Source organism: Crocodylus porosus, unplaced genomic scaffold, assembly GCF_001723895.1.
Source record: "Crocodylus porosus isolate Cpor-Errol unplaced genomic scaffold, CroPor_comp1, whole genome shotgun sequence".
Lineage (NCBI taxonomy): Eukaryota > Metazoa > Chordata > Crocodylia > Crocodylidae > Crocodylus > Crocodylus porosus.
This window is the reverse complement of record NW_017728909.1, coordinates 68,052,150-68,076,025: the sequence shown is the minus strand read 5'-3', so window position 1 is coordinate 68,076,025 and position 23,876 is coordinate 68,052,150.

Below are 23,876 nucleotides of genomic sequence, written 5' to 3'. Positions count from 1 at the left end.
GGATGACGAGGTTGAACGGTCATAAACTACTGCGAGACCATTTCAGGCTGGACATAAGGAAGAATTTCTTTACTGTCCAAGCCCCCAAGGTCAGGAACAGCCTGTCATCGGAGGTGGTTCAAGCACCTACATTGAACACCTTCAGGAGGAAATTGGAAGCTTATCTTGCTGGGATCCTATGACCCCAGCTGACTTCCCGGCCTTTGGGTGGGGGGCTGGACTCAATGATCTCCCGAGGTCCCTTCCAGCTCTAATGTCTATGAAATCTATGAAATATTTAACTTCATCATTTTGGGGGTCCTGACTCATGATTTTATAACACTTTGGGTTGACATTATTACTTATGCTTCATTACTTCTCCTTTGGACTGCTGCACAAACCAGCTCTGGGTAAAATTATAACTGGTGTCTCCTCTTTTAGGAACCAAGGGACTGTGGGACTTTGTAGATGTGAGAATTCAAATGCACAGACTATGCAGCTACTATCCTCTGCCAAAGCATCTTACCTAAATAAAGACTGTCTGAGTTTACACAAGGGGATTGTGTATGTACTGCCACATACATTGGTGTTATGAAGGTTAATTCGTTTAATTTTTTAACAGCTTGGAAATCTCCTTAGGAAAACAAGGGAAGTGAAAAGTAGTAATGCGGTTAGTTTACATTAGGCCCCAGCCCTACAAATGAGAAAGACAGGAAGCTGAAGCAGGTGTCAAAATTGAGAAAGAGAAATACTAAATAGGAAAAAATAAAACAAGACAATATTTTCATATAATGACTTGATGCCCTAAATATACCATGAAGTGAAAGGAATTAATTAAATCCTCTTTGGCTTTTGCTATTACTGTGCTGTTATTATGTATAAACAGGCACAGCTTTGTGGGAATGACCTGCACTAATGTGAGCCTTTTAATGAAAAAAGTCTTAATCCATGCTGTTATAATGACTAAAGAATCTAGCTGCCACTTCTAGAGCAGTATCTCCCACTCCATAGGTGGTGGAAGGATTATTCTCAGCCTGTCAAACGTAGGTAGTAACCATGTATTTTTTATACCTCAGCTACTCATATATATTGCAAATTTTACTGGTCTCTACTAAAGTATTTCCCCCCTCCATTTGTTTTATACACATTACTTGTATTTTCCTGTCCGAGAACAATGGCGATACATATTTGGAGGAATAGATGAGCCTTGGCTACATAAAATTTGTATTGGGTAGATGCAGAGCAGTCATTCTCAAATCCACTAATTTTATAGCTTGTTAAAGAACCTTCTGAGAAATCATTATGCATCATCAGGCTTTGAAATTCACTGCACATTAGGAATATATATTTGTCTTATCTACTGTACATATAGATTCCACTTTGTATTTGAGTAATACCTGGCTCAGGACCTCTCTCATCTAGTGAATATGATAGACTGATAGTTTGAATGTATTTTCTTAAATGCATGATTTTTAAGAAATATATATTTATTTTTCCTTTTGGTAATTAGCTTCTTGATCTTGTTACTAAGTAGATGTCAGTTCACTATCTAATTCTCAGGGAAATATACGTTAAAATAACAAACATACTATCTGAATAGTCATATTCTTTATAAGCTGTAATTAAGCCATCTATTTTTTAAAAAAATAGATTGCACGTAGATCTGTTTAATATTTTACTAGATTTAATTTTAATGTGGAATAGCCCTCTTTGCAGGGAATTCAACCTGCCACTGGATGTTTAAATTTTCAGTGTCTGTTGCTATGGCAACGAGAACTGACTCTGGTACCCACTGTGTTCAACATAAATTAATTTAAAGTCATAGCATTTTGAAACATTTTATTCATTTAGAAAACCTTACTCTGGCTCAGATTTATACGTAGTTAAAATAGTTATATTTGAAATATCATTAAAAATGCATTTATTCGAGGCTAATTATTAGTTTTACTTGTGAGATTCAATAGTTTGAACTTAATAAATAATGTATGTGGGGAAATTGGTTCCTGGATTTCTTGTGGAACTATAGCTTCCAAATAATATAAATGGTACATTTCATTCATTCTTTACTTTGAACTCTTGTGCTTGTAGATTACTGCATCTTCAAATTCCCATGTTAAATTTATCAAATGAAATATTAGTGTTTATTTCCTCAAGTGTTCTCTGCAGCATTATGATACATTTGTGAAGGCAATCAGACCATATCTTCCATGTCAAGTTTATCCTATTAACCTTTCTAAAAGAGAGATTAAAAAAAAATAATTGTATATATTGAAAGAAAAAGATCCTACAAATTTTTGTGTTTCATCCAGGCAATCCCTTGGGGTTCTCACTCTTCTAAAAAGGATTAAAAATGGATATTTAATGCATCTGGTTATGGAGGGGAGGTGGTTCCAGAGAGCACAACAAGGATTTTTTTCTCTCTTCATTCTATCGGTATTATTAAATAGTATACAGTTATTGGATAACCTGATTTATTTCCATAAAAAGAACAGCTTATAAACACACACACACACGAACTGTCAGGGTGGCTGAAGCTAGAAAGCTGTCAAAGGTTATATTTTACACATCAAATACCATTGGCATCTTTTAAAAATTGTTTAATTCTACCATCTCAATGCACATATGTCCAGCATTTTCCATACTGTATGCTTACAACACATTACCCTTCTAAAATGACTGCTGTTGAAATGTGGCTCTTTGAAACAGATGCATTTCAATTTTATTGTAAAGATTATTTAAAAATTTATGGATTTTTATAATGGAAATGAATAAATGCAATCCTTTTAAAGCCCTGCACTTAACACTACCAGCTTTTTATAGAAAACAGAACCTTTTTGAAACAAGGGAAATGAGGCTTCTCTGAGTAATCACAGCTCTGTTATAATGTTACTGTTTATTTTGGAAACCTTAAAAAAAATCCAAATTTACAATAATCTGAAAAATCATCTCTCACATAGTGGGTCTAACAAAATGAAACACACTGTTAAAATACGATAAAGTATGTTGTTTTGATCCTGTTTCATTTGAGAATGAAAAAGCACTCGGTGTATTGAATTTTTAGGGCTTCAACAACTGGAGCTGAAATTCAGATGTTAATGTCTGATTGTCAGTGCCTCTGTGTGTCTCGTGGTTTTAACCTTGCCATATTGACACATACTGTAATGAGACATTTAAGAAAACGGGAATCTGCTTCAGCTCTGCATGACTCATTTGCACCAACCACACAAACTCATTAATAACCCAGCAGAGACAACACATCTGAATCTTCTGGTTCCTGTGGGGATTTGTTTTGCAACATTTTCTACACAAACATTAATGGCTAAAAACTTTATTCATTTGGATTGAATCCTCCAAACACCTCTGTTTCTTAATGAGTATGCTGTCACTCATTATGTTAAATTTTCTTTAACAAGCTTCAGAGGAGAAGGGCTCTGATAGATACTTCAATCTGGTGCCAATGAAACAATTAATGTCTTCTAAGTGGTTTCATCTGTAGATTGCTCAATATGAACTAAAAATTAATGTAGCCTTCTCCCTTTTGTGAAGGTTGTTCTTTTTTCAGTTCAGTAACCAGCGAGCAGTGTGAAGTTCATAGGAAAGGTGAAGTGTCACAAGGGAGTTCTCTTATGTAAATGCATTGATAAGAATCACAGCAGTGAACATATTCATGTTTGGGTTGACTGCAATAATACTGTACTTTATTTTCAAGCTCACCGCAGAGAGCTGATAGTTCACTTCCCAAGACATGTAATCAAGGGTTGAATACACATCTATACACTTTGCAGAAGAAATTGACATCAGTCTAGTTCCTACTGGTCAGATGTTCATATAAATACAGTAAGAATTAACTTTAAATGACATCTTTATTGGCCATCTTGCTGTTTAGTAGGCAACAATTGATCCGTCTGGATCATGGTGTACGCATGAGAGGCCACCAGGGCCTTTGATGCACATGCTTAGGCAGGACTATAGAGACATGGAAGCTGCTCAGACCATTCATCCTTCATTTAGACCACTGAGACAATCCAAAGACCAGGCTAAGTCCAGATGTTTGGTGCCTCAATGACTGTAGTTATATATGCATTTAGGAATTAAACCCAAGTCTCCCTCATGGGGACAAGGATTCTACCACTAAACCACAATGGTGGGTCTTGCTGTTTATGGTTCATTACATTACAGGAGGGATAAAATACCTTTCAACTTCCTCCTTGGGTCCAATCAAAGTTTCCCATTACTTTTGATGGGCTTCAGGGTAGCTCTGAAACTCACTAAGAAGCTAATGTGAAAGTTCTGCACTGCCATTGTAGGGTGGCTAACCAGGGGAATATCTCTTTCCCAGGACTATCGGTTAGCTTTCTCTCTGACATTTTATGGTTGGGCAAACTTTTGTATAGGCACCCTCTCCCTACCTTTTGTGTTGTTTCCCCCTACTTGGCATCTTGAGTGGAAGACCATTCCTGTTCCTATGGTGGATACTTTTTGGAGAAGTTCTATCTGCTCCCCAGAAGTCAAATAAACTGTAACTAGTCTTTGAGGTTTTTCTTTCTGTTTTAACCTTTTAAAGACTTCCTGATTCTTTCTCCATGTATTCTTCGCTGACTGCAGGGTTGTTTGTTTTTTTTGCGTGAAGGCATAGCCAGTTCCTGCATTTATTGGGTTCATGCAATACCCTCTCTCTGGGTATTGTCAATTTTCCCCATCAGGTCAGTTAAGCCAACGTCTTTCACTAACACAAAATTCATTTTAAAATATCTGCAGTCAGGGGTTCTGGGAGCTGATCACTTCCAAGATGTTTTGTTCAAAACTAAATCCTAATCTTAAATTCTATCCTCTAGATATACAAAAGGAAATACCTATTTAAGCATGGGAAGATTTGCACTACTGAAACATGACTCATTTAAGTGCTGATTTGACTAAATTAATAGCTATTTTCATACTGCCAAATATTATTCTTGACAGCATGAATGGCTTACATGTTATTCCTAACAAAATTATGAGTTGTGCTTCTAGCTTATTAGATAGTGTAATTTCACCAAGGAGAGAGTAAAGATGATTTAGATTTAAAAAAAATCTGCCTACTTGAGAATGTAAACGGTATGCATCCAAAAGAAAAGCTCCCGCTATAATTTCTTTTTGTAGATAAAGGGCAGCTTGCAAGTCATCTTAAAAAAGGTAGAAATGGAATGACAACTCACCCTTTGAATATACTGTAGCTGTACTTTGGGATTTGTTAAGGAACCTCCATAAATATACTTTTCTGAATCTTTTGTCTTTGATATTATTGCAAGCCAATCGTGTTCCATATATACTTGCAATAGTGATGAGTTTCTGATGGTACTTCTCTAAAATTCACTTACTCAAAAAAGTCATTACAAAGCTTAGCTCAATCATGTTTTTCAGGTCTGCCTCCAGAGCTTATGAACTAAGTATATAGTATCTTTGCATTTGATGCACTCATATGAAAGAAAACAAACAACCCATATGGTAATAAATCTTGATGTTCATAGTTGAGTGTTACTGGTATAGCTTATATTCTTAGTTTCACTTTCAGCCATTGAGAATATTTTAGCTCTAATAAGTATTTAGTACTAGTTTCTTCTAGCATTTGAAACATGTCAGTTTAAGTGAACAGAACAGCCCAAATTCAGAAGTGAGACAGCTAATTTATTTGCAACAAATGAACTAGTGTGCCTGCCAGCTTCTGTAATATTCCTGGAGAAATTCTTGAAAACTATGTCAATTTCCACAAGGCTCTGATTTTTGGACATTCACTGGTCATTATTTTATCTACCAGCACATCTTAGTAACATTTGTAATAAATTCTCTGTTATCTTGAATTGCAACTTTTTTTCGAAAATCTGGAAATATTCAGGCAACTAATAACATTTTCTGTTTGTTCTGTGTTTTGCCTTTGCATAAGAGGAAAGAATGTCATATTGGATTTAGGATGTGTTTTTTCTCTTGCAAGATTGTCTGGTGTGGTTACAATTTTTGAACAATGAAGTCAAGAATGCATTTAATGCCTCAGTGAGTTGAATACTCCAAGGGTAGTAGTTTGAGTTTTTGTAGATGTGGTTGAGAACAAGATTCTGATGATTTCTGTGAAATGAGGAGAAACAATATCTAAAAAATATGTAACAAAAAAAGTGCAGCAGTAGAATCAATAGGCCTAGGGGCCTAGATCTGGCTTGTCAGTCTTAGACTAATCACCGTGGTACAGTGATACCTGGCTCATGCTCGAAGTTCGCCTCCTGTGCATTGTCCTTTGACTCAGTGTCACATTTGTCCCTTCTCTTCCTTATCACATTAGCAATTCACTTCAGGAAAATATGCTGCTGCCCTTTTCTTGGTCCGTGTTTATTTTTCTCTGTTTTTCTCAGTGGACATGATTTTCATTTAAAATAAGGACTCTTTAAATCAGTCCGTTTACTTACTCCCATTTTACTCCTCTTTTTCAGTGTCATTGTAGCATAATATGGCAATTATGCAAATGGAAATCATGGCTGGGTTTTTTCATTTGTCTTTTTTATGTTCTTCAAAGCAATCACAATGAAAGCGGTGATGAGGGGTAAAGGGATGTTCTTAGTATTGTTTTTTTTTGTTTTTGTTTCCCAACTTCTGTCTGTCTTTTGCTGTCAATATACAAGGAGCTTTGTGAGATTAAAACATTATCTCTAAAGAGAAGGATTTTGGTATATGAAAACGGAGACATTTAAAAATATCTTTTTGCTTCCTCGTAATGAATGCTACACATTTATTTTTGTCATTACACTAAGGTTATATGGTGAAAACAGGCTGAATGTTTCCTTCTTTATAAACTAAAGAACTTGGTAGAAATAAAATCCTAGCACCTGCAGTGGAAAAAGACTTAGATTATCAAAGGTATGACCCCACGCCCAATTATTTCAGAATCATACTCTGCTAAAGCATGATTATTCCACAAATGTACTTTAGTGTGACAGTCTCTAGTCTAACTTTTAATCTCCAGTGCAACGAGACTTCTACCACTTTTGATCAGAAAATTATTCCCAGTAAACAGCTGAAATGTTCTTTAAAGTTTATAGCTGGAATTTCTGCTTTCCTCACAGACATGACGAATGTCACTTTGTGCCTAAGAGCTTGTCTAAGATCTCTCCCAATTATACAACTGGTCCTATAAAGCAGGACTTCTGAGAGGCTGGTGGCCACAGGCTGCTGTGGGTCTCAGGCCCCTGGGTTTCATGCAGCACGGGCTGCGGCTATTCTGGCTTACCAGGATCCCCCCCCACTGCGTGGGCAGCACAGCTGGATCTCCTAGCCTCCTCCTGCCATACTGCCCTGCTCCAAAACCCGGCTGCCCCAGCATCAGGAGCAGTGTGGGGGGAAGGGATGGAGGGAGGGAGGAACATATGCCACCAGATGCAGCCTGTGGGGCACCAGTTGGACAGCCCTGCTATGGAAAATATCACTAAAGAATCCTAAGGGACCAGTTCTCTTGGTATCCCATAGATACAAGCACTCAATCAATGGGAATCAGCACCCACTGGGGCCCTAACTCCTATTTTGAATATTCAAACCATTAAGATTAAGTCTGCAAGCAGGCTTTTTTGTCCTTTTGTTTTTAGTGTCTCCTGCTGTAATGCTCCCTTTCTGAGCTGGCGTTTACTGTGTAAAAAGTGCATAAAAACTGGTGAATCCCCTGGCTTATTTGTGGATACAAATGAAGCTATAAAAATGTATGGCTACTTAAATAATGGCTTATTTGTATTGCTATTAAGTTAAGATAAACACTGAACTTTTCCAAGCATGCATTTTTACTTAGATTATAAGCTCTTTGGGGAAGGAACCATCTGTTTGCTCTGTGTTTTCACAGCATCTAGCACAATGGGGTACTTGTCCATGACGGGGCTCTTGGGCAGTTTGGCAATATTAATAACAAAAAGTAATATGGATCTTTACCAACACAAAATATGTCTGCTCTCCAGGCAGGTTAGCATGAAGCTTCTTAGTATGGGAAGGATTGCTTCCCCTATGCTGTTTAATTTCATTTCATTCATGGAATTAAAAGGGGTCCACACTCCCCACTGGCATCATTCTTCACTTCCTTAGAAGTTCACTTCACTTCCCTGGATAAGATCCTGGTCCTGATTTAGCATCTCTTGCCTAGGACATACTCAACCAAAGCATCTTATCAAGCATGTTATCATGTCTCCATGGAAAAACAAAGCTTAGAAGTTAAGCACAGCCTAGGTATTTTCCTAAACTATTGGACCTGAGGAGTGAGTGGAAGAGACAAGAAGGGCAGAGGTTGAGCAGAGACATCAACAGTTTAGCATCTGACACACAGCAGGAAACAGAACTGTGGTTCTGTAGTAAAACAATGCCGTTTCCCTAGTGGACCTCCTTCGCATATTGGGATTATCATTCAGGAAGCATCTATAGGTACCTGTCTTGGTGGACAGTGGAGCAGAACTTCAGGGATCCCTGGAGACAGGACAGGGGCCTTCGGGCAAATGATCTAGTTTATTGTGCCAGAAAAGAACAAACACTGTAACTCATCCCATGGAAGAAGAATGTGGAAGAATTTCCCTCCTACAGAAGACAGATGTGGAAGAATTTCTGGTCCATGGTAAACAAGTGTCACTATGATATATTCGTGTTCACTGATCTATTTTATTTTTTAACCATCAGCTTTAAGAGCAACAGAAGAGTTGAAATAGAATGATATCCGAAGGAAGCCTTAGAAGTGTTTGCCTTGGTGTTTATGTTCAGTAAGTGCCATGGTTTCTTGGCATCGGTTCAGCAACAGGAGACTGTTATCCAGGGACAGTGTTATATTTCAATGACATTATCTCTTAATTAAAATATTGGATGAAATCTAATGGTAAGTACTGTGCTTGTCTTATTTGCAGGCTGAGCTGCATGACTGACTCTGTAATTCAAAACGGCAGCCACTGCACATCAACACGGCAATCTGCTCCTCTCTGGACACATTGTAATTCACTAAGACGCAATGGATGCAATCCTGTTCCTATTGTAGGATATGGCAAAATTCCTTCTGATGTTAATGGGAACAGAAATCAAACCCAATGTAAAGGAACTCAAAATTCAGTTCAGTTCAAACTGAATTTTTAGCTCATTTTTATACTACAATAGAGAATATATGGTGTCTTGGCAGAAGAATAACAATTAGTCTATTGATCTTATTTATCTGGATGGAACAAAAACATTGCACTCTACCAGTTATTTTATTTTAAGAATTGCAATTAGCTTTTTTTGTTCCCACTGGGACTTTAAATACAGAGAATTATTTTCCTATTATGTTAAGCAACCAAGCAACACAATATTTATTACAGATTCAGTGATAAAGGAGATAGCATTATCTAAAACAACTGCATCATTGCATCTAGCTTGACCCACATAGTAAAATATGGTCTTATTTCAAATATAAATTTTCCTTATTGTGCTGTAACTTAATGCTTTTTTCACAAAGCATTATCCTGTAAAATCATCTGAAAGCTTCTTTACATCTAGACCACATTAACTGACAATTGTCAGCCTAGGTCCAAGGAAATGCAGTGTTTTCCCACCAGAAATTAGATGCAAATCGAATGTAAAAGTCAAGTATTATTTACCATCTTCTGCCTATATCTCTTTTTCTTCTGCTTTGTAACTTATTGTTATATGGGGAAAGAAATGCAAGGTGCAACTATAAATTGCTTTAAAGTTGTACAGAAGTCAGGGTAGGGGTGAACCTTATAAACTAACTGAATCAGATGCTTTTTGTGAGCAAGAGCTCATTTCACCAGGGGTGCCTGTAGATGTGCTGCAAGTCTGCTCTTAGAGCAGACTCACTTAATCAAGTCTGCTGGAGCGTGGTAATTACTGCACTCCAGCCAGCCTCCGCATCTCGTGTATTAGCATCCCCATGATTCAAAATGCCGGCAGGGGTGCTTGAACTAAATCTCGCCAAATGAGCTTTTAGTTCAAGTGCCTCTGCCACCATTTTGAAGTGCCGGGGAGGGACGCTGATACATGAGACACTGTGGCACTTTAATTAGAGCAGCTCTCAGAGCTACTCTAAAGCACCCCCTTTCCTCCTCCCCACGTGTAAAATTGCCCCAGATGCTTAAGATATATAGCCAAAGGTACAAAAAGCTTAAAGAAACACATTTTTTTAATACATGCAAATAAATACTTGCAAGTATGGTAATAGTTGCTTAAAGGAGTGTAATGTTATGTTGTTTATTTTAGTACCTAAGGCTTCTTGTAGGCAGCAGGTAACATGTGCATTAGCTTAGCAGAAAATGACATGGTAAAACTAGTCACAGTCAGTGGAAGATTTCTGAATCTTCTAACAGTCTCCTGGCATTTACTATTCTCTCCAGTTTCTCATGCTGAGCCTTTTGTTTCCCAGTAGCTCCTCAAAGTATCAGCCACTATATTCTCTTTTGCAGCATGAGCCAGTCGATCATCTTATCCAGGATTATCCAATTTTGAGGGGTTCCTCTGAGCCACTTTGTTTTTGGTAGACCTATAATTTTGAGGCCCTTGCCTGAGCTTTATCAGTAAATTCCTAAAGAAAAGGTAGTATTGGATTTAAGATGTGTAACTTCCCAATATAGAAGCTAGTTCATGGCTACAAGTACAGGGAGATACTCATCAAAGCTTTTAACCTTAGGTTAAACTAAAATCCCTCACTCTCAGAATCACTGAAAATCTTTCTGAAAATAAAGCTGATGAATAATGGGAACCTGTCAAGGGATACTTCCTTGATTAATTCTCAGATTTCTCTGAAAAATCTTTAGTCTTTGGAGAACGTTAAATTTAAATAGCTGTTATCCTGATTCTGGCTAACTCAGTAAGTTTTATACCCCTTTTGATGCTTCATAAGAGAAATTCCTTCCTCAGGAGAGCCTTCTATCCCTCCATCCTCCTGAAAAATATGAAACATCATAACCAGAAAGAAACATAATTCAACATCCTCCTCGCCATCAGACAACTTCAAGGTAAATAGACTGCTCTAACTTTTATCTGAGCCTAATTTGCACAAAATGAACCCTTCCAACCAGAAGACCTTACAACATCTTCAGCTGTCCTGTGAAATATGAATTTTCATTTCCACCAAGGAGAAATATTACAATCTTTGCATTCTCCTATGCCTGGAGAAGGGTGAGTGTGCCCAAAAGCTTGCAAATAAAGAACTTCTTTTGCAAATATATCGTTGGTTTAATAAAAGATACCATCTCTACCACAAATTCTGATTCCTTTTGCCTGTAGACCAATATGGCTACAACCTGTAGGCCTCCACATGCACTATCAATTCAAATGAATAAATTGCTCCTGAGTGCCACGTTTACATGTATGCCCAGGCCTGCAGCACATTAAATCAGGTCAGAGTAGCTGCTGCTGGCATCAGGCCTGGGTAGGGATAAGTCTGCCAGCTCGGGGCTGCTCCAAGCTGGCTCCATGTGCGGTGGAGGGGCTGGCTGCAGCACGAGGGTGCTTTAGTGTGGGGCTAGCCGGTAGGCAGCCCTGCACAGAAGCACTGTCATGCCCCAGCCAGTCCCATCAGTGTCTACATGTGTATTACAGTAGAGTAAATAACACCACTACAGAAAAGTACCTGTGTTGAAAAATACTATCTTACAGTGGCATTTATTAATTTATTGTGCTTAATAGGGCCGCATGTGTAGACGCTGAGATTTTACTGTGGAGCTAATTAGGCAACTACAGTAAACGTCTCATGTAGATGAGCCCACTGATATAGCTGATAGAGGAATATAATCCATTACACACCCCTGGGCAGACCAGCTGATGACAATTATGCACATATATTACCATGCCATAGCATCGGCACTAATTTAACATCTCTAAGTGCTTTTCACAACCCATTTCCAAAAATATATAACACATTATATATACCAGAAGTCCACCTAGTGATAATCTACATTAACAAAGAAATAAATTGTAAGCTAAAGTTTACATACATCTTCTTTCCGGGTATGGCTCTTTCCAATGTCAACCCATTTACTAGGGAAACCAGCTTATAAGCCTGTGTGAGTTGGCAGCTATCTGATCCAGCTGCGGATCTGGCCGCTTCAGATGGCCACGATCCGATCCGGAGCTGTGGACCGGGTTTCCACCTCGATTCAGCCGAAGCGGCTCCGAAGCTTCAGAGCTGCCTCAGAGATCCAGCCATAGGGTATAATGGGGAATCAATGAAATATATATAACTTTGTTGTTTTTGGCCCTATTTGGATGAATCTTGCTGGGGTGGTAGCCTCTACTGAGAGGATGAAACCTGCCAAGTTTCAAGAAGATCGGTGCAGGTGGTTTGGGGGAACTGTACCCCAAAGTCTTGAAAGCCAAACTCATGTCACGGCTGTGTGTTACACCACAGGGGGGTCAAAACTGCAGGGGTGGTAGCTCTTGCTGAGGCCACAAAGCCTGCCACAAAGCCAACTTTCAAGGAGATCAGTGCAGGGGTTTGGGGGGAACTGCCCCTCAAGCTGTGGACAAGCAAAACTGGTGCCATGAGTGACACTGCGTGTGTTAAGGCGCAGCGGGGTGACAGCTGCAGGGATGGTGGCCCCTGCTAAGGCCATGATGCCTGCCAGCTGTGGAGGAGATTGGTGCAGAGGGGTTCTGGGGCCCTGCACCCCCGGTGCTGACAGGCAAAACTCCTGCCAAGACTGTGTCTGTCTTGGGCCAGTTGATTGTCTGTACTGATTCCTTCTTCTCCTTGTCCTGGTTTTGTAGGTGCTAATGGATGCTGGTTAAGTCTTTATGTAGTAGCCAGGTCCTGCATATTGAGCTGGTCCCTGAGTGAATCATGATTGATTGGTAACTGGGAACACAGTAGTTTAGCCGCCAGGCCTGCAGCAGTGTCTCCCCTCCCCGCCCCAAGACTGACACAGTCAGTCCCACAGCATCCATGGCACCAGTTTTGCTTGTCTGCAGCTTGAGGGGCAATTTCCTCCTAACCCCTGCACTGATCTCCTTGAAACTTGGCAGACTTTGTGGCCTCAGCAAGAGCTACCACCCCTGCAGTTTTGACCCCCCGAGTTGTAACACATAGACGTAGCAGTTTTACTTTCACAAATTTGGGGTGCTGTTCCCCCCAAATGCCTGCATTGATTTTCTTGACACTTGGCAGGCTTCATTCCCTCTGCAGAGTCTACCATCTCTGAAAATATCATCCAAATCAGACAAAAAACAACAAAGTTATAGATATTTTATTGTTTCCTCATTATACCCTATGGCCGGATCTCCGAGGTGGCTCTGAAGCTCTTCGAAAGCTCCAACCCACTTCGGGAAGCCAAACAAGGCGGCGCTTTGACCTGGATGTGCTGCTTCGGACCCCGAAGCTTCTCCTGATCTGAAGGAAGCCTTGCACAGCCGTACTAGCTTATAAATTGTAAATTGAATCAATTCCCATTGTCAATATGCTTAGATAGATTAATAAAGTCCCTGAATCACTGAATCAGCAAGCCCTTTCACAGAAGGATTAGTACTTGCTAAGAAACTGGGATGTTTTGGACAAAAACTAATATCTAGTTAAGAGAAGGTTACTGAGGGTTAAAGTGCTGTTGCAGCCCAGAACACTCAGGCATCCAGTTACTCCTTTTTCTTTGTTTCCTCCTCAATTCTCCTATCTCCTCTTTTCTTTGTTACCACTTTTTTCCTCTACTCTGACCTCCAGCAACAGTGCCTGTGATCACCTTTAATTTTCTCCTGAAAAACAAGCTTCCTCCTCCTTTCCTAGTATTGCCTACTAACTCAGAAGATTTGTCAGACTCAGGGGCCACCAAGTCTGCATTACAGAGTTGCTTGAAAAGTATGCAGTCTTTGCCCTGAATAAAACCCTATGTAGGACATATCATTTTCAAACAAATTGAGATTTCCAGATGTGCTGAAACTTTTTCAGGGCAAGTTTCAGGGGTATTGTGTCAGTTCTGGGCCTTATACTTCAAGAAAGATGCGGACAGTTAGGAAAGAGTCTAGGACAGAGCAAAAAAAATTTTTAGAGGTCTGGGAGGCAAGACTTACGAAGAAAACCTGAATGAATGAGGGTTATTTAGTTTGCAGAAAAGAAGACTTAGTGGGGGATTTGACAGCAGTATTCAAATACTTAAAGGGTTATTATAGAGAGGATGGAGATGGACTTTTCCCTTGCGGTTGTAGGGGACAGGACTGGGATCAATAGCTTCAAGCTGCAGCAGGGGACATTTAGGGTGGAGATTAGGAGGAACTTTCTAACTATGAGAGTAATCAAGTATTGGAACAGGTTACCTGGAGAAGCTGTAGATTCTTCAGGCGCAGACACTTTCAAAAGCAAGTTAGACAGGCACTGGTTTAGTCAGGGATGCTCCTGCCTTGAGCAGGGGCTGGATTAGATGACCTTGTGAAGTTCCTTCCTGCCCAACTGTCCTGTGTTCCTATGATCCAGAAAGGCAAATGACAGAAACAGTTCCAACCAGTAACTCAGTATTCAAATACTTTCCTTCCTGAAACTTTGGGGCAATCTGGATCTGCATCCAAACTCTGCAATTGGAGCCATCTGCAGGAGCACTTCAGGGTTCTACTGGGATGCCAGCAGATAGGTAATCACTTCTGTTAACGTCTTCCACTCCAGAGATTTGCTTTGGTTCATCAACTTTATTCATGAAATAAAATCTAAGGGTTTGAGCCAATCTGATCCTAAAGAGGTTTGAGTTCACGCTGGTGATTATGTTTTAGAACCATTTTGCTTGTCCAGATTTCAGAGCAGTTGCTTTAATTAATTACTCCCTTGTTTATCAAGAATTTGCATGGACAATTATGTGTTTTTTAAATTTTAAATTAATTATTGTGAATTAAGTTTGAGGGCTATAAAAGTGTTGCTGGGGCTCCTATTTGCTAGTTGAGGGTTTCTAACCTATTAAACTAAATGATGCCATCTTGTGGTATGTAAGGAAAGAAAAAATCAGAACTGTATCTATCACATCCTAAATAGTTTATATATTATCTAAATGTGTTCGTGATTTTTCCCCCCCAAATGATACCACTGTTTCATGTTGTTCAGAGTCTACAGAGTCTCTATAAAGATACTGGGACAGCAGCAACAAAATATCTACATGAACCACTAAAATGGACAATCTGTAATACCTAATGAAGTCAAATTAAAATTGGAAACATGTACAGCATGTTTTTAATTATGAAGACAAATGAATCAACATTTTATTTTTTGAAATACATAAGCTAAAAATAAATACAATTATGGAAAAGTTCTGTTTGGATTAGCACTTCTTGTGAAAGCATAAAATCAACAAAGTGACAGGGCGCATTTCTTGATGTAAAAGAATATTTTTATACAAGAAGTTCAAGAGCTCCAGAGATGCTCTCCAAGTCACCTTGGACAAAATGATGATATCTTAAAAACACAATATGTTTGGGGTAAGTTCATCTGTACTCTTTTCATCTGTCCCCTTCTCTTACATCTCTGTTGGATGATTTGTAGAACTCATGAACTATTCCCTTAGATTAACCAGGAAACCCTTCGCTTTGCTTTGATTTCATAATTCTTCTTTCATTGGCTTTTGGAAGTCGAGCTAGATTTTGTTTATTTCTAACATTGGAATCAGATTGCTAAGTGGATATTTTCCCAATATTTGTCCCTGTGTTAAAGCTGGTTAATTTTTTAGTGACCTTCTTGTTATGAAATGCAATTATTAGACTATTATATATAAACAATGTCACAAAAAAGGAAGCTTGAGTTCTGTAGCATTAGGAAATAGCACAACAGCCCTAATTTGAACCATCCCTTCCCACATGGGCCTTCCTTCCTTTCTCACCCACACAATAGGCTGCAGGGATAGCTCTCACACCCAAAACATCCAGGGTAGGAAGCCAGGCTGATTTGCATTCAGGTCTGGGCCTCCATGCTGGTTCTGTGGCTGCCTATACATGTTCTCAAGGGTTGGGGGGTGGGGGGGTGCATTTTGATCACAACAGTTCCTGGACAGCCCCTCTAATTAAAATGGCTCACTGTCATATGTATTAAGCCCCCACACATTTAAAAATGGCCACAGGGTAATTTATCTAGAGCTCATTCGACAGGGTTTAGACAAAGCACCCCTGTAGCCATTTTAAAATGTGTGGAAACTTAATACATGTGATGGTGAGCATGCTCATTAGAACATGGAGCAGACTGGATTAATTAGGTCTGCTCCAATGCTTTCCAATTAGAACATGAGTGAGCATGTGCATAGGAAGCCTGGCTGTTCAGCTGCAGAAGGGCTGTACTACTGAGTCCTCCCCTAGCTCTAATACCTCTGGGGGTTTCATTTCAAGAGGCCAAGGTCGCATTGCAGAAGTGTGACTACAGAGAAGCCCCCAAAGCCTGTTTCTGAGTGACTGGAGATGCCACTTGACTGCTTTACGTGAAATAGAATGCGAGTCTCCGTGAGCGGCTTATACTTTCTGTAGCCCACTCTTTCACCAGGTTCTGTAAATATAGAGACCAGTAAAGAAAACTCTGTAAAGTCCAGAGATGGTCAGGGATCATGCACCAGATGCAGCTGCATTTCTGCCAGACTTCTATGTAGAAGAGCAGAGATTTGCATATGCTTAATCTCCATTACATAGGGCCTACATAGAAAAATAGGACTGGAAGAGACTTCATGAGGTTATCTAGTCCAGCCCCCCTGCTCCAGGCAGCATCATCCCTGACTAAACCATCCCAGACAAGTGTCTAACCTGCTTTTGAAAATTTCCAAGGTCGGAGATTTTTCAAACTTTCTAGATAGCCTGGTCCAATGCTTAACTGCCTTTATAGCAGCGGTGGGCAATTATTTCCACTGGAGGGCCACTTACTGAGTTTTGGGGACCTGTTGAGGGCCATGTCCATTCTTCTCTTCTCTTCTCTTCTCTTTTTCTATGTTTCACTTGTTTCTCTGTGTCTTTCCCCATCCCCATCCTTCCAGAACCCTCCAGACCTGGCCATCCATCTGCAGGCCAGACTGAATCTGTAAGTGGGCCAGATCTGGCCCACAGGCTGTATTTTGCCCACCCCTGCTTTACAGCAAGAAAGTTCTCCCTATCTCCAACCTGATTTCCTCTGCTGAGGCCATTGCTGCTAGTCCTTTCCACTATGAACACCGTGAATAACAGCAAATACTCTATCTACATATAGATTTGAGTGTACAAGTCCTCCTTAACCTTAATTCCATTGGCCAGTCTGTGAATGTGGAATTCACTGTTTCAGTTGGTTTACATTTTCTATAGATGCAAGTAACTAGCAAAGCATGCAGCTAAAATTACATGCAACCCACTACAGCTAATTGTAAGAGTATTTCAGACCTTTGTGCTTGCTGAATTGCACATTGTCGGTATATCCTAAATAGTTGAGTATATACATGCAAATGTCAATAAGAGATCTCCATTCAGGTATGTAAACATATGGTGCAGCAGGAAAAGACATCATTTCCTAGGAAAGATTTGTTAATATAGATTCTGAGTGTGCATTACCAAATCTGGCTGCTGTTTGACTTAACTCTTGATGTCTTTGTTTCTGGTATATAAACCTCAAATCATTGCTCAGCACTTAGCCATTGGACCTTAGCTTTGCATTGGGAAAAGCTGTGGCTAAGACTGTGGAATGGCTAATAGAAGGAATACCAGTCATGACTGTATACATATATTAACAAGAAAGGAGGAAAAATATTTATAGTAGCAGTGCACTAGCACTGATCCTCAGCTCTCTATACAGTTCTTCAGGAATTAGAACAGGGTAAAATTTGTTGATGAATAAAAAACTTGCCAAAAATGGAGTTATAGCTGGAGCAGAACTCTTGTTGAAATAAGGTCAGATATGGCAAATACCTGTGGGTGAAAGTGATGGAGGGGGACATTTTGAAAAAGTCAAAACATTTCCATTCGAGATTTGCAAAATGAAATATATATATTTTTTAATTCCGAATTCCAATTTTTAGTTGAAAATTGACCTGAATTAAAAAAGGGAGAAAAAATAATTTAAAAAGCCGGTGTGGGGGGAAGTTAAAGGGGTTTAACATTAAAGTGAAATTATTTTCAAGCTAAGAGAAGCATTTCATGTTGATTTCAGGCAAAATGTTTCTGGGTTTTTATTTTTTGGCTATGCTGAAATATTTAAAAAACCTTGTTTAAAACCTGAATCTTCCCTCCTTCCTCCCAATTTTTCAGTTCAATCACCAAATCCAAAAAACAAAGAACCCTACAACATTATTCACTTTGCTCTAAAAGGGGCCTCTTATCCATAGCAATGCAATTTCTCTAAAATCTCACACAAGTACATCTCTTGTATGGCAGAAACATGCTCCTTCATGAGCAGAAATCTTTTTCATTTTACTTACCCAAATGACATTCTTGGCACTTGAACACAGTCTGCACAAGTTTCACTTCTATTATTTGAACAAGTGTTTATATGACTACTGAGCATGTGCAGCAGGCTACACACTCACCAGGCAACTATGAGGCTCAGCAGGCACATATACTAAGCAGATATAAGTCATAAAATTCCACTTGATAAAACCCATGACTAGTGCGTGTGTATGTGGGTGGGCGATGGGGAATGAGGAAGTGGAGAGAGGGGCCCTTCCTATATTTTAGCCCCAATATCTGAGTGGTTGGGCATTGGACACAGGAATTAGGAGATCTAGGTACTAGATCTCTATCACTCCAAAGGGATTTGAAACTGAATCTTAAATTTAATATTCATTGGATAAAATTAGATGGAAAGCAACACGGGGGAAGTTTCAGCTCCACTGGGAGCAAGAGTCCTGGATAGAATCCACGAGTTTACACATCCCTGCTGTCCGGGTAAAAGAATCACAAACTTGTGTGGAAGTCCCAAAAATACACATGGCTAGAAGACTGTCACTTTGGTATCTAAAGTGAAATTTAAGTTTTCCTAGTCAATAAAGAGATGTGCTTGCAGTGTCAGGCTGGCCACTGCTGCGCTGCCAGCAGTGTAGCCAGTGACACTGCCTGTTGCAGCTGCCCAGGATACTGAGACATCACGTTACAACTATGGGATAAGGTTTGTTATAAGATCACAAGTAGGCGTGAAGTGTGTGTGTAGTTTTTTAAGCAAGTAGTATTTTATATTGATATGGTCTCACTAGTCTGTGTGAGGAGAATGCTAGAGTTCTCAGAAACACCCTTTGCCTAACAAGATGAAACTGGGGAGGAGTACAGAAATTACCACTGCACAGAAACATAGGACTTACCATACAAGATCAGACCAGTATAAGATACCTGCAGCAAAGAATGTCACCTAATAACTGCACAGAAGAGGAAAGTTTATTTATGTGTTTTTCCAGAAGTCACAAATTCTAATCTTGCCTAAACTGAACCTGTGTAGACTCACACAAAGTAGCCAGTTTTATCTTACAATAAACAAAGGCTTTTTAAAAGCAAGAAAACTATAACTGATTACTAGCTGTCTGGGGTTAAGAAAAGAAGCTTTTCTATAGGAAAGGTTGCAAAGTTATCTAGTATGGGGTTTTACACTTTCTTTCAAAGTCTCTGGTACTGGCTACCATCAGAGATGGGTCTGATCAGCTATGCCTTTTCCTATAGTCTTAGGAAGCAGATGCTAGCATTGCAGAACTGAAAACACTGAGAGAAGATAGAATACATCTATTCTGGCATTGTGACCCTCCCCATTTTTTTGTGTAATGATATCAGTGTGCAAAATTTGACTCTGTGCAGCTGGAAGGAGGTTTCATTCAGTATGACTCTGGGCAGGATGACATGTGCATTTGTTTCTGAATCCCATCTTTGCATCAAGTATGTGATTCAGATGACAGGAGCTTTAGGATTTTGTCGTTTATATTGCCTCCCCACCATGCTCAAAATGACCACTATAAATCATGTCTCACTCCTTCTCAGTGCATGCCAAATCCTGGAATAAGACAGGGCAGTCAGGTAGAAGCAGCCTAGAAAGTGAAACCCAGCACTGCTCACAGGTTCTCTGTCTTGGGCGTGCTTCTTGGAGCACTCTCAAGGCCATTCTGAGGTTGTGATCCAGACATGAATGAACTGGCCAAGTTCACATCAAAATATAATGGGAGAAATTACACAGAATTCAGATCTCCTGTGTTTCCCCAACTTTAAATCTGTACTGTACTCTGTGTCAGTCTCTTTCTCACTTTGGATAAGTACACCCACAAAAAGTAGGTTAGTTTTCCTGTGACCTCTGCATACCCTCCATATCTGTTTTCAGTTTTTGGTTAAATTTGAAATTATGTGCGTCTCAGGACAGGGATGCTGCTTTTTCATCTTTTTGCTAATAAAACAACCTGCCTACCTCTGGGCAGATAACTAACTAATGCTGGACATAGGGAATTACTGATTATTTGATACTTTGATTTTTTTAGGGCCTTGTTACCCATTCATTTTGGGTGGCTCCTGGAGCTTTTAACCTGTGGATTGCCCTCAACATTTTATAGTGGTTATACGATAATGTTATGTGGCTCAAAGGTATGCCACTCTAGGGCAGGATTATTTCTGATCCGCACTACCGAACTCCTATTCCATTAAGGCAGGGGTGGGAAAATATGATCATGGGGCTGGATTTGACCTGTGGGGTGATTTTGCCCAGCCTGCAGTGGGTCCCTGGCTCTGCCAGGTGGTGCTGGGGCACTCCTGTCCCACGCCAGCCTGCATCTTGCCCTGGGGTGCTCACATGGTGGTGGCAGCCCCCAGCCCTACCAACTCAGCATGGGGCATACCAATGCAGAGCAGAGTGGTGCAGGGACAGAAGCACTGGCAGAAATCCTGGTGAGGGCACTGCATCCTAGGCTGGGGCTGGGCGCTGGTCTCCATGTAGACCATGCATGACTGGGTGGGGAGCTGCATCTGAGGCATGGGGCTGGTCTCCATGGAGACCATGCATGGCTGGGCAGGGAGCTGCATCTGGGTCTGGGTGCCAGTCTTCATAGAGAGCAGCTCCCAGCCCCAGATGCAGTGCATTCACTAGGGCTCCTGCCACTGCTACTGCCCCTGCATCACTGTGCCAATACACCCCAGCCAAACTGACAGGGCTGGGGCCTACTGCCACTGCACAGGCATCCTGGGGTGAGCTGCAGGCTGGCATGGGATGGAGGTGCCCATGGGATTGTGGGGCAGTGGCAGCATGGGGTCAAGGTGGGGCTCATGTGTGATCTGCTTCCTGCCAATGGAATCCATGCCTGTTGCAAGAGCTTGCAGGGAGCAGATTATGGCTCTGACCTGGTCCTGTCCCCATGCTGTCACCAGCCTGTGACCTTGCCTATCTCAGTCCTTAACACTGCTGCCCTGGGCCTCATCCCACATAGGGAGGTTTGGTGAGTTATTACAATGGAGGGGAGGGGGGGTGCTGACCTGGCATGAAACAGCTTATGAAAACAGCCTTTGTGGCCTTTGAGCCCAAATAATTGCCCACCCCTGCATTAAGTTGTGGCCACTCTCCATAGATGTGCTGTCCAAGTTGAAGTCTTTCAGTATCTCAGGATCACTCTCAGTCTTGCCCTCAGGCCAGGAAAAAAACCCTGTCCTGGCTCACCATTATGGGTGCTTCCTGATCCTGGGGAGGCACCAGCAGCTGATTGCCTACTGGAGGGGTCCCCCAGCAGCCAATCACTGACCCCCCCCAGTGGCTGATTGCTGACCAGAGTGGGGGGTCCCCCAGGAGCTGGAGCTTCTCTTGGCACCCCCCACATTCTCTGAAGGGGAGTACAAGCCATCGGCCTCCATTCCCCAGCCAGTGAGAACCAATCTTCAGTGTACTGAAGAATTTTTGTGACAGGTCCACACATGATGCTGACAGGCTGTTGGCGTGTCCTGCTGACCCAGTCACAATGCACTTGGCTTTCCTCACCCGGCACAGCTTTGTTGTTCTTCCAACGGAAACTTTACTTCCCTGGTAGCCCTGGTTCAATCGTGTTGATGTACCTTTTGTGGGGCTCCTTCTCCCTTACACCCCACACCTTTCCATTTGGGTGTTATTACTGGACCTTTGTGATGAGTTGGGAGGCAATGTGATCCTCTCTTCTTTTTTAGGTATACAATAAGGACCAGATCCACATGTGCTGTGCTTATGCTTCTATCTTGGGAATCACAACAAAACAGGTAAGTTGTCATAAATAGCTTGTGCCTGTTGGCTCGGTAGGGAAGCAATTCCTTGGCATGGCAAACTACCCCTTGCCTGGGTTGTGGGTCTTAGTATGGTGCTCTGGGCACCACTTCTGACCCTCCTGGTCAGGCTCCTGGAGATTTCTGGTGGGTTGCCTCTCTTGTGCTGACTCTTCCTGCTAACACTCCCCTAGACCAGTCCATGCCACATATGCACGAGGCTTAAGCTCTGGCCAACCATCGCTGGAGTGCTTCTGGCCTGAAAGTCTTCCCACTGGACCTATTGCATTGCAGCTATCTTGCTGTGGCCTCTCCAGCAGTTCCCCTTCCCAGCTCCTCTGACTTGTCCTCTCCCTTCCCCATTTGACCAGGATTACCTGACATGGGCTTTAGTGGGAGGGTTGAGATCTCACAGTGCCTGGGCCTGAGGGAAATCTGACTTCATTGGTAAGGAGAATGTCTGGTTCCTTCCTGGGTGCTCTGGCCATGGGGGAGATGTTCAGTTCAGCTTCCAGGGTTTCATCCTGTGCCCCCCTCTCTCACCCTTTTGGCTTGCTTTTTAGCCCATCTTCATTGGCCTCTGGGCAAACCAGTGCTTCCCTCCCAGCTGATGTGATGCCAGTTGGTCAGGTTACAGCCCGACCACCTGAGCCAAATGCATGCGTAATACCTCTGGTGGAGATGAGACTCTTTCCATGCCTTGCATTTGTGCCAACCATGCATGTCTTGGTGAGTCAATGGCTCTGGGATGGGCCTGTTACAATCTTAATGACACTTGGGCAACCTCTTCCATGCACACTTTTCAGAGGATGCATGTTCTCAAGAATACCTTCCAATGTTATAGAATCATAAAAAAAAATAGGGTAGGAAGAGCACTCAGGTCATCTAGTTTAACCCCCTGCTCAAAATAGGACCACCCCCAAATAGATCATCCCAGCCAAGGATTTGTCTAGCTGGGTCTTAAAAACCTCCAAGGATGGAGAGTCTACAACCTCTCTGGGTAACCTGTTCCACTGCTTTACTTCCCAGTATCTAACCTAAACTTCATTTGCTGCAACTTAGAACAAGGAGACCGTTGCTCCTTGTTTTGTCATCCGTCACCACTGAGAACAATCCAGCTCCATCCTCTTTGGAACGTCACTTCATGTAGCTGAAAGTTGCTATTAATCCCCTCTCAGTCTTCTCTTCTCCAGACTAGATAAGCCCAGTTCCCTCAGCCTCTTCTCATAAGTCATGTGATCCAGCCCCTCATCATTTTCAATGCCCTCTGCTGGAGTCTCTCCAATTTGTCCATATTCTTTCTGTAGTGGAGGGCCCAAAACTGAACACAGTACTCCAGATGTGGCCTCACAAGTGCTGAATAGAGGGGAATAATCACTTCTCTTGACCTACTGGCAATGCTCATACTAATGCAGCCCAGTATATCATTAGCCTTCTGGGCAACAGTGGCACCCTGCTGGCTCATAGTCAGCTTATTGTTCACTGTAACACTTAGGGTCTTTTCTGCCGAGCTGCTGTGCGTTTATTCAACCCCCAGTGCATGGAATTGTTCTGTCCTAAATGCAGGACTTTGTACTTGTCCTTGTTGAACCTCATGAGATTTCTTTTGGCCCAACCCTCCAATTTGTCTAGGTCACTCTGAATCTCAGGCCTTCCCTCCAGTATATCTACTACTCCCGCCATCTTGGGAGTATCTCTAGCATATCTACTACTCCCCTCAGCTTATGACATTGACTAATGATATTCTGCAGGAAAATTAAGTTAGTGTTCACATTTTGATT